Raw genomic sequence first — 17,295 nt, forward strand, 5'->3', positions numbered from 1 at the left:
TTAACCTTGTGAGATCCCCACATCCTTTTTTCTAAAAAGGATTATACTTCATCTTCTATGAAATATAAAACTTGCCTGTTGAACTGTCCATTCAGATGACAAACACTTATGGGGGATTTTTATTACTTTTTTTCCTTTGCACATGCATGGGCTTTTCTAAAGAGAATTTCCACAATTTCAAGTAGACGAATGAAAACACAGAGAACTGCTGACAGGGCATTATCTCGGAAAGCACCTTTCCTTCATTTTATGATTCAGGAACATTTTGTAAAGTTCATCTCCCCCCACTCGCCCTCAACATCTGAAAACTAGGGAGAATTCTGAGGATACTTAGGGCAAGGCTACACTACAATGCTACATCAACACAGCTGCCCTGCCATAGCGTTTCTGCTGAAGACACACTATGCTGATGGGAGAGCGTCTCCTGCCAACATCGCACCGGGTGGACAGTGCAAAACTTGTGTTGCTTGAGGTGGGAGTGGGCTTTTTCACACCCCTGAGCGACATAAGTTATATCGACTTAAGCTATAGTGTAGACCTGCCCTTAGTGTTTTAAAAGAGGGGAATAGTGTTTTAATTTGCCTGCTTTCCTGTATGGGGATCATAAGAGATGGAATTGCTGCAGGTCACAACTCAAGTTATCCAGTTCCCTTCATTAATAATGTTAAGATAAGCTGGTGAATTGTTAGGCTCTTTTCTTACTCTTTATAAAAACTAAACAAATACTTCCCAAGGGATCCTGCAGAAAAGCCTAAGATGGCTCTAAGTAGGTACACCTCTAGCCCGATATAACACAGTAAAGCAGTGCTCCGGGGGGGCGGGGCTGCACACTCCGGTGGATCAAAGCAAGTTCGATATAATGTGGTTTCACCTATAACACGGTAAGATTTTTTGGCTCCTGAGGACAGCGTTATATCGAGGTAGAGGTGTATTTAGAAAGTGGCCCAGAGAATACATGTGATTTTAGAGAAACTTCCACACACATGAACCTCTTAATCATTTTCTCTTTTTATCCTCTCATATAATATGAAACCAAGGAGTCACCAGGTGAAACTAAAGCAATTAACTGAAAACAAATACAAGGTAATACTGTAGTATTTCATGTTGTTTACAGTCAACCTGCGGAATTCACTGCTCCACTGAGCCAAATTTTATAGTGGAATTTTAAAAAAAGAACTGGAATGGTTAACAATTAAGAATACTATTGCCAGCTAGAAACACAGAGTATGATAATTATACTTCCTGGCATAAGACTGCCTTAAGAAGAAATTTCCACTCCCACATACAGTACAGCTTTGTACAAATGGTTAGGTACATTTACAGGAAGTTTGATGCCTTTTTAAATTGAAGATAAAACCTATCAAATGGAAACTGTGGAGTTTTTTTGCTTTAGAAGTTTTAAAACCATGGTAGAATCAGCATGCACTGCACTTGTCTCACCCTCAAGAAACCGAAGGACAAAGTGCTCCCTTCAACTTGGCACCGCGTGGACATGGTGTTGGGCATGCTCTCCCCCTACAGCTATGCCGGTGCACCCTGCAACACACCACCTTTTCCAATGGGCAAAATTCTCCCTAGGAACTAGGGGAAATTATCAAACTTCTTGTCCTTTGTTTCTAGAGATAAGAAATGAAGCTGACTTGCTACTGAGCTCTGCCAAAACGTCCAGTAAAAATTACCATTAAATGGCAGTCTTTATCAGTAGTAGTACAACTCTCTTATCCAAGCTGAGCATTCTAACCAATTAATTACCCGAACTACTCAACTTGGCATTATAAAGAAATGGTGCTACCATGGAATTACTGTGACGGAGATGGCGATAGTACAGATCATATACACTTGATACCGCAAAATACCCCATATCAGTTCTTTGGCTTTCTGTCTAGGGTACTAGATGCTCCTCTGTGGATCCGTTCGACACTGGAAAAGCAGATGAAAGGAGTACTGCGCAGTGGCACCCAGGTCATACCCAGTGATCATAAAGGAGGAACAAGCAATAAGAGAACCAGCTGGCTGCAAGCTAGTTGACACGTGGCAAAGGAGCAAGAAGCACTCCTAAAAAGCCAGATAACATACAGGAAATATAAGCACCAGGCAGCTCTAGATGCCAACAAAGAAAGGGGTCATGGAAGAGACTTTGGAGGCTGCTTAGACCCCTGAGATTACACAATGAGGCCAAACTACATGCCATCCACTTCCGGCCACCTCTCTTAAGGACCACATTTCTATCTGTGTACATGATAAATAACTTTAGCCAGGCTAGCCAGAAACTTCCAGTGTCTGGAAGGTATGATAGGTTGGATGCTAATCAGCTGTTTATTTGTAAAACAGGTAAGATGTAGCATGTGGCGTACTACTGTAACAATTGGGTCAGGACTCTTGCTGAGTACTGTGCATTAGCATCAGGTGCTCATGACAGAAGCCTGGGAGAGACACATGGGAGAAGATAACAGCCCCAGTACAGCAGAAGTCTGGAGCAGAGGTCACACACTATGTTTAATAAAGAGCTCCTTACTAGGCCTTGCCTGATTCTTCACCACTGATGAAATAGTGCCAATATCTTATCAAATTAAAAATGGGTATGAGAGAATAAATACATTCTCTGCCTCTATTAGAACAATCCTAATAATGGAAAAGAGTAAAGTAATCCTACAACTATATTCCTATGAAAATATAATCATGACCGCCTTGTTGTCCGGCTACACCAGAAGAACTACAGGATATGGTTTAATCAGGCCACAACTTTATTAGATGTCTGGGACTACCTCGCAGATATGTGTGCAGTGCAGGTAACTCCATGATCATTTCAATATCTACTCAGTGGCTTCTGCTTTTTCCATCCTGGTCCCCAGCCAACCTGCTGCTGGGGCCTTGCCATCCCCCTCTTGAAGGAGGATTAAGGTGGGCTATCAAGAAAAGAGGAATTGGCTGCCTGCTGTGCCAGTCATAGAAGCCCCGAACCCCCCTGTTCCACTTCTTTAACAAACACCACCTTAAGTCCTTCTCTAAGCCACTTATCTGGGCACTATATCCATTTCCTAGCGAGTACCTGCACGGGACATCCGCTGCAAGGAGGTGCCAGCAATTAGCTTGACTGCCTCCTCCCCAACGCAACAGACATCTAATGCCCCCTTTAATGTCTGCCAAAAACATGTCTGCATCCGAGTCTGACAGGTGAACCCCATCCTCCCAAAATAACTCTGGTGCCCCATTTGCTAGGTCAGGATGCAAAATTACTGACCTTCCTATGACCCCCAGGAATTTGGCCTCCTCCCTATTCACATATCTCTTAGCCTTGTCCATCTGGGGCAGAGGGGCGGGGCTTCACAGCTCCCCTCCAGGCCATTCATTGCAATGTATCTGACAATACAATTTTTACTCCTGGAAAAAGTTCCAAGATCTGCCTCAAGTCCCTCTTAGCTCTGAGCATTAAGTCCATCTTTTTGCAAATTCCCAAATCATTTTCCCCGAGATGCACCACAATTATATCAGGTGCCTGCTGATGTACAGCAGTGACATCAGCTGGTCCCATAACATGCCCCCTTTTCTGTGCCAACTCAGGATTGCTTCACTGAGCCCCAGCTGCGAACCCTTGGGCAACTTGGATGCCCGCCTATGTGCCACATAAACAATACTGTGCCCACAGACCCATACCATTGTCTGCATAGCCCTTCTTCCCACCTTTGGAATGAAAATACAACAAATTAACACTGATTCCCACCTGGGATCTCATATACGGTCTGTAGGTTTCCAAATGCCAACGCCCAATTGCCTCAACCCTCATACCCAGCTGTGCTGCTGCTGTTGCCACCTGGATCCTGAATGAGTTGAAACCAAATTCCTCGGCTGGCAGCCCCAACCTCATCAGGCCCCGTCTCAATAGCATAACAAACTGGTATGTTGTGAGAGGACTTCCGTCACCATGCATGAAGAGGGATCCATCCATCCCTCTCCAGTCATATCGCCATTCATGCCCTCAAAGCCTCCATGGGGCAGACCCCAGTCTCGCCATGCTCCCCTAGGATAATGGAGTCACCTTGGCCTCCTTATCAGTCTTGGACTTTTGCAAGTTTTGTATCACTGCTTGCCCCACCAGTGTACATCCTGCAGTTCCAAAGCCCTTCCAATAGAGTCCCTACAGTACTCAGATACTAGCTCGCTGATCCTGAAAGTGCCAAAAAATGCTTTCAAAAATGCTGCCCTGAACAAGGCCACCTCCTGTCCACTATGACATCTATTTCCCAGCACCTGCACCAGAGCCTAAATCATGTTAACTGTGATGGGACATCATGTATCCTCCCTCAGGCCATTGGTTCACGATGACCCCACCAAAGAAACCATCAAACTAAGAAGCTGCTGCAAGGATCTGGGTAACTGTTTAATCTACTGACAAACATAATGGCCAATGGTCAATTGGACATTGTTGACACCATTTCAGGGGTTGCTAATCCACCGTCCCAGCGCTGCCAGCAGCTGGAAAAACGTGAAACCCCCACACCTCGTCCCACAGCCCGATTGCTACATGGAGGGGTGGGGGGAGCTATGTTCCCTCCTCTCCCCCTTCTCCCTATGATAGGTGCTGGAACTAGGGGTGCTGGGGGTGCTGTCGCATCCCCTGGCTTGAACTGGTTTCCATGATATACAGGGTCTACAGTTTGGTTCAATGGCTCTCAGCACCCCCACTGTACAGATTGTTCCAGCACCCTGTCCCTATACAGTACTTGGGTGATCGGACCTGGTGCTGAGCTATCTTGCTAACTGACCCTTTCTGCTGCTACTCTCCTGCCTCTCCCTCTCTAGACTTGGGGTTGGGGAGGATTTTCCCCTCCATTTCCCCCTCTCACCCAATGTGATTCCAGGCCAACTGGCAGAGTCCTCTGGTCTCTGCTGCTGCTCTGCCTAGTCTGGGAAAAACAGGCTTCGCCCAAACTCTGACCACTTCTGCATTTGTTATAGCATCTGCCTTTGTCTCCCTCCCTCCCCCCCTCAAGTGATATATCCCTTCCCCCACTTAGGGAGCGGTGCTGTCCCCACTTTGAGTAAACAACTTTTTCCAGCCATTGTTTGTTTGAACTTGCTGGTTTCCTATTTAACTAAATGTAAACGTCAAACCTACTGTGAGGTTACTAAGGTGGGGTATTAGCTTTTTCTGAGCTGGAACTTTCGTTTTTCAATATGGATAGTGTCTTGTTTTATGCTTTGTTGGCATCTATTGCAACTACTACAAATGCTGAATTTGTGGTAGCACAATTCAGGATCATCAAGGTAGGTAATGGTTATTTTAAAGTCGGGTCAATTGTTTTATGTGAGATGGAACTACCGTAGTTGACGATATATATTCCCGAAGAAAGATTTATGCTGTACGAAAATTACTGAGAGTGTCAGAGTTCAAGAAGCAGCCACCTAGTCTGACCTCCTGCACATCGCAGGCCACTAAACCCCACACAGTTATCCCTGTATTGAGCCCAATAACCTGGATTAGACTAAAGTATTACAGCCCTCACGAGACTCAATTACTGTGGGCAGAAAATAGGAATGATTTGTAGTGTACCAATACCCAAAGCCCCTGCAATAGCAGGCAATTGATTTAATGAGCTATACCCAGATAACCCTAGCAAGCAACCTGCACCCCATGCTGCAGGAGGCCAAAAACAATACCCCCAAACAAACCCAAGGTCCCTGCCAATCCTGCACTTGGGTGGGAAAATCTTTCCTGGCCCCAAAAAGATGATCAGCAACACTGAGTTTGTGAGCAAGACCCACCAGCCAGGGTTCAGACATATTTTTCTGCACAGCCTGAAAGCACCAACCCACCCCATTTGGTGTCCTATCTTCAGCCATAGCCACCTATGATGTTTCAGAGAAAGGAGGGAGAAAAGGTACATCAGGGTGAAAATTTTCCTTCCTGACTCATACAAGTGAACTGCTGATGTACCAAGCATGAAATTTAGGAACAAAAGACATGGGACTGAAAGGGAACCCCCAGGCCTTGGGAGCCCAGCTGCCTGTCCCTGTCATACAATCCCACTCAAATGAATATCAAGATCTATTTTTAAATTATTTAGGTTATTTGCCCCCTTTACTCCCTGTTCCAGAACCTCACTTCTCTGATGTTTAGTAGCACCTTCTAAGTTCCAGCCTATATTTATTCATGGCTAGATTATATCCATTTGTTGTACCAACATTTTCCTATAAACTTAATTAGTTTTTCTCCCTCTTTGATGTTTACCATCTGCCTTCCCCCCCACCCCCCGCCAGCCATGTATTTATAAAGAGCAATCATATTCCCTTTCAGCCTTCTTTTTGCTAGGCTAAACAAGCCAAGTTCTTTTAGTCCTCTATCGTAAGACAGGCCTTCCATTCTCCCGATTCAGTTTGAATTCATCTTTCTTTAACATGTGTGTCCAGAACTGTACATGGTATTCCAGTGGAATGTGAAGGATATTTTTAATATATCTTGCATTTCCAACACCACTGGGATGAAACATATGCTTTATATAATATTTATAAAAATGATTGGAGATCCTCAGATAAAAGGTGTTATAGAAGTGATTATTAAGATCATTGTAAAATGTATGTATTAACATACGTGAAGTTATGAATTCCCTCCCTTGGATGTTACTGGAACATGTTGAAGACCAGACAGCCTAGCCTAGGTAAAGGTGATAAACAGGTCTGTCCTAGACAAAGGAATGTGGGTTTATTTCAATTTACATATTAGCAGTAAATAAAGCCATTGCGCTAAACCTGCTCCTGAATTTGAGGACAGAATTAACATGGCTCCTGCATCTCAGAAAGACACAGGAGACACAATCCCTAGGAGGCCTTCCTGACTTATATCCCTTTGGAAATATAAAGAAGAGAGAGAAACTCCATCTTTATCCTTTATCTTAGGAGACAAAGGAACCAAGCAATCAGATCTTGGTGATGGGTCCTGGCCAGAAAAAGCTGGAAAGGAGATGTGGGTGAAAGAAACCATTTTGAACATAGACTGTATCTTGCTAGATTAAGTTTTAGTTCTTTAGATGTATGTGTTCACTTTTTTGCCTGTCACCATCTCTACCTTTATCTCTTTTACTTGGCATTGCTTAATCCAGGATTGCTTTGTTAATAAACTTATTCTGCTTTCATTATAAATCATCAGTGCTATGTACGTGCAGTAAAGTGTGCGCTTCTAGAAAGCTAACAAGTTGGAGTGTTTTACTGTCTCTGTAAAGGGAGTGAAGCTAACACATTGTCTGTGAAGGTCCAATGAGAGGGATGGTCCCTGCAGTGGGACGATTTGGGAGTGAATTTGGGGCTGGAAGTGTACTGAGGTTAGCTTGAAAGAAGTAACCATAAAATCATAGAATTGGAAGGGACCTCGAGAGGTCATCTAGTCCAGTCCCCTGCACTCAAGGCAGGACTAAGTATTATCCAGACCATCCCTGACAGGTGTTTGTCCAACCTGCTCTTAAAAATCCCCAATGATGGAGATTCCACAACCTCCCTAGGCAATTTATTCCAGTGCTTAACCACTCTGACAGTTAGGAAGTTTTTCCTAATCTCCTACCTAAACCGCCCTTGCTGCAATTTAAGCCCATTGCTTCTTGTTCTAACCTCAGAGGTTAAGAAAAAATTTTCTCCCTCCTTCTTGTAACAACCTTTTATGTACTTGAAAACTGTTATCATGTCCCCTCTCAATCTTCTTTTCTCCAGACTAAACACACCCAATTTTTTTTCAATCCTCGTTAATAGGTCATGTTTTCTAGACCTTTAATCATTTTGGTTGCTCTTCTCTGGACTTTCACTAATTTGTCCACATCTTTTCTGAAATGTGGCACCCAGAACTGGACACAATACTCCAGTTGAGGCCTAATCAGCACAGAGTAGAGCGGAAGAATTACTTCTCGTGTCTTGCTTATGATACTCCTGCTAATACATCCCAGAATGATGTTTGCTTTTTTTTTGCAACAGTGTTACACTGTTGACTCATATTTAGCTTGTGATCCACTATGACCCCCAGATCCCTTTCTGCAGTACTCCTTCCTAGGCAGTCATTTCCCATTTTGTAAGCGTGTTCCTTCCTAAGTGGAGTACTTTGCATTTGTCCTCATTGAATTTCTTCCTATTTATTTCAGACTATTTCTCCAGTTTGTCCAGATCATTTTGAATTTTAATCCTATCCTCCAAAGCACTTGCAACTCCTCCCAGCTTGGTATCATCCGCAAACTTTATAAGTGTACTCTCAATGATTTAGATAATGGCATAGATGAAGATATTGAACAGAACCAGACCCAGAACCTATCCCTGCGGGACCCCACTCGTTATGCCCTTCCAGCGTGACATTGAACCACTGTTAACTTCTTTCTGGGAATGATTTTCCAACCAGTTTTGCACCCACCTTATAGTAGCTCCTTCTAGGTTGTATTTCCCTAGTTTGTTTATGAGAAGGTCATGCGAGACAGCATCAAAAGCCTTACTAAAGTCAAGATATACCACATCTACTGCTTCCCCCCATCCACAAGGCTTGTTACCCTGTCAAAGAAAGCTATCAGGTTGGTTTGACATGATTTGTTCTTGACAAATTCATGCTGACTGTTATTTATCACCTTATTATCTTCTAGGTGTTTGCAAATTGATTCCTTAATTATTTGCTCCATTATCTTTCCGGGTACAGAAGTTAAGCTGATTGGTCTGTAATTCCCCAGGTTGTTTTTATAGATGTGGACTATATTTGCCCTTTTCCAGTCTTCTAGAATGTCTCCAGTCTTCCATGACTTTTCAAAGATAATTGCTTTATCTCCTCAGTCAGCTCCTTGAGTATTCTAGGATGCATTTCATCAGGCCCTGGAGATTTGAAGACATCTAACTTGTCTAAGTAATCTTTGACTTGTTCTTTCCCTATTTTAGCCTCTGATCCTACCTCATTTTCATTGGCATTCACTATGTTAGAGGTCCAATCTCCACCAACCTTCTTGGTGAAAATCGAAACAAAGAAGTCATTAAGCACCTCTGCCATTTCCACATTTTCTGTTTTTGTCTCCCCCCCCTCATTGAGTAATGGGCCTACTCTGTCTTTGGTCTTCCTCTTGCTTCTAATGTATTTGTAGAATGTTTTCTTGTTACCCTTTATGTCCCTAGCTAACTCGTTTTGTGCCTTGGCTTTTTTAATTTTGCCCCTACATACTTGTGTTATTTGTTTATATTCATCCTTTGTCATTTGACCGAAGTTCCACTTTTTGCAGGACTCTTTTTTGAGTTTTAGATCATTGAAGATCTCCTGGTCAGATTGGTCAGAGCCAGGGAGAGGCGTATTAGCTGCTGGCCGGCTCCTGGGGTCCGAGTTCTGGAACAAAGCTGCACAACCACAGCATACCCCGGGTTACAAGGCAGATGGTGACCAAGCCCCTTTCTGGCCTGGGTGAACCCCAAGATATCACAGGGATATACAGTTATCTACATTTACAAATAACATTAAAGATGGCATAAGCTTTTTAACAATATCCACAAGGGAGAGATGAATCTAGCAAAGACATGCTTAAAAATGGTCTAACGCACAGCTCAACAGCCCAGTATAAACATTTAGCAGTGTAGAGCTCAAAATGCTGCTCACCTTTACTAGCCAGTCCAGTCAATAACTATCTTGAAAGCAGGGAAAGACTGTCCATCTCTCAGTCTGAGGGCTGGTCTGCACCTTATTCCTCTCTTCAAAAGCAATGTCCATGGTTCCCTTGTTCTTCTCCTATGCAAGAGCAGCGGCTATTTAATTGCCTGGAGGATTTCACCACCTTTTTCCAAAGCTTTGGTTTTAACTTCCATGGATTATTCCTTGCAGCTATGAGGTTTGTAGCCAACTCTCTATGCTGTACAGACTGTTTCTAGCCCAGGCTGCTTGGGGCAGTTGTTTCTTATTACTAATTAAGCACAGGCAGGCAGGCAAACACCCTTCAATGTACCAAAGGCTCTGTTTCAAGGGCTACTGTCTACCACAGAAGTGCATGAACAGCAGTTAGCAGAACAATAAAGGAAGCTGGTGTGTACTGAATCATGAGGGGCCAAAGCTATGAGCTAGTCTAGGTAAGACTACGGTGGTGGGGTTATTAGAAGAAGACACCACCACAACCAAAACCCACCAGGAGGGCAATTTTGAATTCACTACTGAAATTTGTGGGGAGCCAGTAGAGTTGTTTGAAGACAGCTGATGTGATCTCTCTCCTTTGTACATTATACAATAGAACTTGCTATTTGTATAAATGAAGGGGAAGACCCAGTGTAAAGTAATAAATGTTGCAAATTAGCAAGGCAGCAAATGAACACCTAAGAAATGAGGGAGATTACATCACAAAGCACAGAAGCATATCCTTGCCTTTTAGGAAATGAGTAGTTCCAGTGAGGTCAAGGGGACAGCTCATGTTTCAAGTTAGGAAAGTGTTTGGTGATTCAGGGCCTTATTTAACAAGTGTTGTTCAGTTTTAGTGATTTCTTATACTTCCTATCCAGTAGTAAATGTTCTGCAGCAGGGCTTCTCAATTTTTTCTTAAAGTGGACCTCATGAGTTTTTCATATTCAAACTTCCCTGTTTGTGATCATGCAGACCATTGTCTCACCTCCCAATTGCAATGACAAACATTTTGATGGTAACCACAACAGTTGTTTAAATGGACAAGTCATAATGGGAGAGAAAATTCATATTTTTAGTTTTCTTTAGACTGACAAGTATTTTGTCTACTTGGCGGATGTAGCATGGCTGGGGGTAGAGACAGAAGTTAATTACACTCATTTCACCTCCTATCAGTTGTTTTTTTCCTCAAAGGAATCCAGGAAAGGCAGCAGCGTGTGACTGCAGGGGCTTTCTTGTGAGAATTATGGGTCAAGCAGGAGGATAAAATGAGAGTGAAGTGAGTGAGGTAATATCTATTATTGGACTAACTCCTGTTGGTGAAACAGACAAGTTTACACAGAGCTCGTCTTCAGGTCTGAAGAGCTCTGTGTAATCGTAAACACTTCTCTCTCACCAACAGAAGCTGGTCCAATAAAAGATATTACCTCACCCACCATGTGTTTCTAATTTCCTAGGAGCAGCCTGGTTACAAAACACAGCAAACAAAAATGACTTGTGAAGTTCTACTGAAGACAGGGCCGGCTCCAGGCACCAGCCGAACAAGCTGGTGCTTGGGGCGGCAGCTTGTAGGAGGCGGCATTCCGCCCCAATCCTAGGGCGGCACGGCTGCTTTTGTGGTTGTTGTTGTTCCGCTCCAGCCGCCCTGTAGGGGGCAGCAGCGTGGAGGATGGGAGCGCCCTGCAGCAAGCCCTGCAGGGCAGCCTGCGTCTTTCCCTCCCAGCCAACCGGAGTGGTGCGGAGCCCTCCCGGCAGGGGGCACGGCGGGAGGGGCCGTGTGGCAGTGCCCCGCTGAAGCCCTGGCCGCCCTCCTTTTCTCTCTCCCCCCGCTCCCTCCCCCTCTCCCCGCTAGCCGGGGCACATCTGCAGGGCAGGGAGTCCCCCTGCACCCACGCTCTGGCCGCGCCGCATTTTTTTTTTTGTTGCTTTGCTGTTCTGGCCGCCGCAGGGTTTTTTTTTTTTGCTTGGGGCTGCCAGAAAGCCAGATCCAGCCCTGACTGAAGAGTAGCTATATACTTAAGCAGTTAGAAATAAATGCAGGAGATGGCTGGGGAGTGACTTGTCCTCCACTACTTCACCTCTATGGCCAAGATAAGTATAGCTGTGGGAAATTTATATTAATTTCTTTTTATTTTAATTTACAGAAACGAAGCACCCGTGATGTGGTAAGTGGTCCCATGACCCAACAGGGTGAGTTTAAGGCCTTTTGGGGTGTAAGGTGCTGTTACTTCTCATGCTCTTATTATGGATTTAAATCCCTTTATCAGAAATGACTTTGGCTCATTTGGAAGTCTGTGAGTAAGTTATAATGCATATCTGACCCTGTTATGATATAGAGTCCTTAACCCCTTATTGACTTGGTGGGCTCTACTTGAGATCTACTTCCACATAAAACACAGTTAATATGCAGTCAGTAATGATGGCTACTAGCAGTGTTTCTCCCCTTCCCAGCAGAGTAGGGTACCACATGGTTATCTTCCTGTAACTCTTTAGCATTCGCTATGCAGACAGGACCTCCTCCCCATACTGGTGTACAGGAGTGCTGGGACGATTTTTATAGTGGGGGTGCTGAGAACCAAACTGTAAACCCTGTATATGATGGAAACCACTTCAAGCCAGGGGGCACAGCAGCACCCCCAGCTCCGGCATGTTTGTGTAGCCAGTTTGATCAAGCCTCCTTCCTCTGAGCACTCTGTGGGGGAGACCATCCCAGAATCCATTGCCCGGGGTGTTGCTGGTGTGGTTCTCTGTGTATGTCATCCATGCATTCTATCTCTTGCTGAAGTACTATGGGCAAGCTGCCCAGAATTTTCCAGAATGTGCTTGTCCAAACATGGCTAAACAGTCTGGTTAATGCAGACACACAAACATGGTTGAGTTGTGAGGGGAAAAAAAGCTATTTTGTGGACACCACCCAACCATGTTTTTTTGTTACAAGGTTAGAGGAGTGTCAAAAAAATTGCTTATACAAAAATGGTTGCTGTTGTAATGTAGACGGACTTTAACTCATCAAGCACCAGGGCTTTTGCCCACCTATCTCTCTCTCCTCATTAAACAATCAAATAAAGAGACAGAGTAGCTATAGGGGTAACTTAGCTTTTCTCATTCTAATAAAGTTCCTTGCCCCGTATTGGAAGACAGCTACTCTTTCTGTGATTACCATTGTTGCGTGATTCTGTAGAATGGAGTTAGAAAAATTAGCACAGATTTTTCACTGTAACCAGGGTTTCTCTTTCATTCTTCAGATCTTCAATGGCATAGATATCTACAGCATGAAAATTGATAGCAAAGTGACATCTCGATTTGCCCACAACATCATCACAGTCGAGCTGTCAATTGTGCCAGTGTGTCTAAGGAAGTGTTTTTTTGATGTGGAGCTCCCCGAGACGGCCTTCATTACCAATTTCAGCATGTAGGTAGTTTGCTGATAGCTTGTTTCAGTAGGGTTGCAAACCCTCCCGGTTTCACTGGGAGCCTCCTGGAATCTTGCCCCCTCTCCCAGAGGCTACTAAAGCCAAACTGGAAGATTTTAGGCACTAAAAGTCTGGCAGTGCAGCGGGGCTAAGGCAGGCTTCCTACGTGCGCTGGCCCCACACCACTCCCAGAAGCAGCCGGCATGTCCCTGCGGCCCCTGTGGGGGGTGCAGGAGTCTCCATGCACTGCCCCTGCCCCGAGCACCGAGTCTGCAGCTTCCATTGGCTGGAAACTCTGGCCAATGGGAGCTGCGGGGGCGGCACTTGCGGGAGCAGGCAGCGTGTGTAGCTCTCTGCCCTCCCCCCCACCACCCCGCAGGGACATGCCAGACACTTCCAGGAGCAGCATGGGGCCAGGGAAGGCAGGGAGCCTGCCTTAGACCTGCTGCACTGCCACCTGAGGTAAGCACTTTCCAGCTGGAGCCCACAACCCTCACCCCCTCCTGCACCCCAACCCCTACCCTAGCCTGGAGCCCCCTCCTGCTCCCAAAATTCCTCCCAGAGCCCACACCCCAGCTTCCTGCCCCAGCCCTGAGCCCCTTGCTGCACCCAAAACTCCCTCGCAGAGCTTGTCTCTCCTCTACAGGGAGGAAGGCACCATGAGACCCATAAGGTCCTTGGCTGCCTCAAATGCCTCTGGCGTTGAGGGGAGCTGGAGGTGATCCCCTTGGCGGTCCGGGAACCATTGAGGGGTTCAGATTCAACTGTACCCGAGATGGGGCAGGAGCCAACGAAGGTGGGAGAGACGAGGTGACCTGGCTCAAAATAGGTGCTTCGATGCTGCAGGTCCCTTGGTCTTTGGAGGGGGAGAGCGACCCCTATCCGGCCTTTTCTTCTTCTGTGACACCGGGGACTGAGAACAGTGCCAGACAGAAGAAGGTTTCTTTGGGGCGGAGCCGTGGCAGTGCCATGAGTCCTTAGGGTCCTTCTTCGGCACCGGCTAGTGCACCGACAGCACCGGAGCACGGCGGACCGACAAGGAAGTGCTCAGCGTGGATTCTGCCAACCCCGAGTCGGATTGCGCTTGGAGTGCTGCTTCCATTAGCAGGTTTTTCAGCCTTTGATGTCTTTAAGGGTCCTAGGGTGAAATCCCTTGCAGATTCTGCACTTGTCCTTCTGGTGGCTCTCCCCGAGGCACCGTAGACAGGAAGACTGCGGGTCACTCTTCGGCATAAACTTGCCACAGTCCTCGCAGAGTTTGAAACCTAGGGACTGGGGCATACCCCAGAACCAGGGAAAATGTTGTTCGGGGGGGGAATCCCCAAGAACTCTTAACAACTACAACAACTATGACTAACTAACTAACTAACTATTTAAACTATGAAAACTGAAGTGGACACTGCCAAAAACGCTTGCAATGCAAGAGCAACAGTTGTTCCAGCTAACAGTCACTGGCGGTAAGAAGGAACTGAGGGGATGGCAGATCAGCGGGGCTGCATATTGGATGCCAGGAAGGCACAACTCCAGGGGGCACCCAGGCCGACCCTACAGATGCTGCTAAGGGGTAAATCTTCTGGCTGGCGTGCATGCAGTGTGCACACACCTGATTGGAATGGACATGAACAAGCACTTGAAGAAGACTATTTCTTTAAATAAATAAATAAAAGATGCTGTGATGAGGGGTTCCACACACCACTAAGATGGCACCTCCTCTTGGAGGTTCTGAAGAATAGCTTGCAAAAGCATCACCTCTTTCTGCAGTTGCCCACTGTCTCTCCACCTCTCTTTGAGTCTGCATCCCCTCTATCACACTATGAGCTGTTGCTGCCTCTTTATGACGCCAACCAGTCACTCTTCTTGTTTTCTTCTTCTGGGGTACCAAAGACTTCCTTCAGCAGTCTTCCCATTCACTGCTTTGTAGTGCCGCTCCCTCAATGGCTGGCAAGGAAACACGGGCCAGCCCGCTACATTGGGTTCTGGCTCAGGGACCCTCTAGCCAGCAATCAAAGCCTGTTCCCTTCTAGACCTTACTGCCTTTCCCTGAGCCGTGTCCTGGCTTCTTCTCTCACTGGGTTTGGCAGCCCAAACACACCTCCCTTCTCCCAGGAAGTGACTTCAGACTTTCCCCTCCTTTGCTCCCAATTGCCAGCCTTTATAATCCCCTCCTCAGCTGGCTTCCTCATTCAATCAGTGGCTTGCTTAGTCACCTGATTGCTCTCCGCTGTGGCCTATTGGGTTCATTAGCCCTCTTCTCAGTCTGCATTAACCCTTTCAAGGAAAGTGTGGGGTGAACACCCCATCACAGTTGCATTTATTTGTCTGCTTTCTTTATTGCCCTTCTTGTCCGGATTGTTCACAATCCTCCATTTTGTTGCTGCCTTGCTAGGAATTGTCCAAATAGAATTTTTAATTGTTTCTATTTTTCTACATATCCAAGAAAGTACTAAAAGTTAACAGATGCCAAGAAATAATCTCAGATGCCATGATGCAATAACTGTTAACAAATGCTTACATATGAATGGCCATCACTTTCTAGGTGCCAGGTGTACAGTAACTCCTCGCTTAACATTGTAGATATGTGCCTGAAAAATGCGACTTTAAGCTAAACGATGTTTAGCGAATCCAATTTCCCCATAAGAATTAATGTAAATGGGGGAGTTAGGTTCCAGGGAAATTTTTTTCACTAGACAAAAAACTATATATTATATAGATATATACACAGTATACATTTTAAACAAACAATTTAATACTGTTCACTGCTATGATGATTGTGAAGCTTGATTGAGGTGGTGAAGTTAGAGGGTGGAAGAGAGAGGGATATTTCCCAGGGAATGCCTTGCTGCTAAATGATGAACTAGCAGTTGGCTGAGCCCTCAAGGGTTAACACATTGTTGTTAATGTAGCATCTCCCACAAGGCAGCATGAACAGGAGGGAGGGGAGACAGCATAACAGACAGAGACACACACACACCTTGTTTGTGGGAAAGAGAGAGAGATGCACACTGCCCTTTTAAGTAAGCTGACCCAGTCTTAAGTGCATTGTCTTTTTAAGGATCAGGAAGTTGAGACAGCAGCTGCTGCCCCAAGCACTCTCTGTCTCTTTCCACCTGTGTCCCCTCCCTGCTCTATATGGAGAAGGGGTAAGTGGGGTGCAGGAGCAGGGGGGAGAGGGACACCCTGACATTAGCCCTCCCTTTCCTCTCCCCCCCCCACCCCCCCGCACAGCAAGCAGGAGTCTCTGGGAGCAGCTCCAAGGCAGAGTGCAGGAGCAGCCCATGGCAGTGGGGGAAGGGACAGCTGAACTGCTGGCAATTGATAGCCTGCAATTGATAGCCTGCTGGGCGGCTGCAGCACAGAGAACTTAGGGGAGCAGGGAGCTGATGGGGGGCCACCGGTTCGCCCTGGTTCCGAGCCCCCACCAGCTTGCTGCAATGGGCTGCAATTCCTGCAAGCAGTGGACAAAGCAAGCAGCTGCCAAATGACGTTAGACGGGAGCATTACACAGCTTTAAACAAGCATGTTCCCTAATTGATCAGCAACATTAACGGGACAACTTTAAGTGAGGATTTACTGTACCAAGAAGTGTTTCTAGGAAAAGGAAAATGTTCAGAGCTCACCACTTTTAGCACTGCGCATACATTTTTCTTACTGTTCTGATACCACTGGTGATCTGACTTAACCATTTCATCATGGTCTTCCTGAAACCACTGGAGACAAGTTTATTCCATAAGTGCTGGAAAAACTGTCAATATTTTGGTTCTTTTAATTTATTTGTATTTTTGAATTTTTTGTATTAAGGCAAAGTTACATTACTGGTTGTAATCATACTAATTATACATTACTTATTCACAATCAGATTAATATTCAGAGAACCTGGCTAAAGATTCTGGTTTGCTGACTGAGTTCTCCTCCTCCGAGTGTGTTAAAAAGGATGATCAAATGTCTAAAAACCTATCCTCTTTCTGGAGTTTCTCTTGTGTAAGTACTCGGTGTGAAAGCTTTTCCACTACAAGGACAGTCCACAATTTACTTTCTTATATAACACACCCTATTTATATACCACAATTCCATAGGAGGAGGAGTCACATTTTTCCAGTAATGTGCAATACAAAGTCTAGCTGCTAGCAATAAGAAGAAAATACTTTGTCATTCTGTTTAAAATGCAGATTCTTTACTGGAGCATTAAGTAAGGAGGTCAGGGGATTGCTAAGAAGCCAGCATTTTGTCATAAGATGGATCTCTAATAATTTCCTCTCAAAACTTTCTAATTCCTGGACACAA

At 45.3% G+C, this 17,295-nt stretch overlaps 1 pseudogene; it reads left to right on the top strand.

The window, feature by feature from the left end:
- The first annotated feature begins 5,175 nt into the window (after window positions 1-5,175).
- LOC128840324 (inter-alpha-trypsin inhibitor heavy chain H3-like) overlaps window positions 5,176-17,295 on the top strand; it is a 96,732-nt pseudogene continuing 84,612 nt past the window's right edge.

The sequence above is a fragment of the Malaclemys terrapin genome, chromosome 7, assembly GCF_027887155.1.
Source record: "Malaclemys terrapin pileata isolate rMalTer1 chromosome 7, rMalTer1.hap1, whole genome shotgun sequence".
Lineage (NCBI taxonomy): Eukaryota > Metazoa > Chordata > Testudines > Emydidae > Malaclemys > Malaclemys terrapin.